Below are 407 nucleotides of genomic sequence, written 5' to 3'. Positions count from 1 at the left end.
TCACGTCTAGTTTAGCCGGTCGCGTGCCGGCAGGGTGAACGCAGCGATGCTTCTCCTTATAAACAACGTGCCCAGCCGACATCCCGGCGATGGGGCGATAGCTGGGGTCCCTGGAGCAGGGGGGGCGGGGGGTTGGCCACATGGGTTCACGCCGGGTGGGACTGTGCTGCCGAACCCCTCAGCTGGTTTTGACAACCTCATCCGTTCTTGGATTTTTTTTTAATGAATTGGGACCTGAGCCACGGATAAACGAGCAGACTTGAAAGTCTGAATGCTGCAAACTCCTCCTAGACAACTTCACTATCAATGTCACGTTTCTTTTGAATTCACCTGACATATTTTACGTGTAAAACATTTTTGTCGTGTAAACGCTTTTTTTAAAATACAATCCCGGGCGGGGGGGGGAA

This window comes from Egretta garzetta, unplaced genomic scaffold (genome assembly GCF_000687185.1).
Source record: "Egretta garzetta isolate BGI_Z169 unplaced genomic scaffold, ASM68718v1 scaffold120, whole genome shotgun sequence".
Taxonomy (NCBI): domain Eukaryota; kingdom Metazoa; phylum Chordata; class Aves; order Pelecaniformes; family Ardeidae; genus Egretta; species Egretta garzetta.
Note: the sequence above shows the minus strand (reverse complement) of the source record.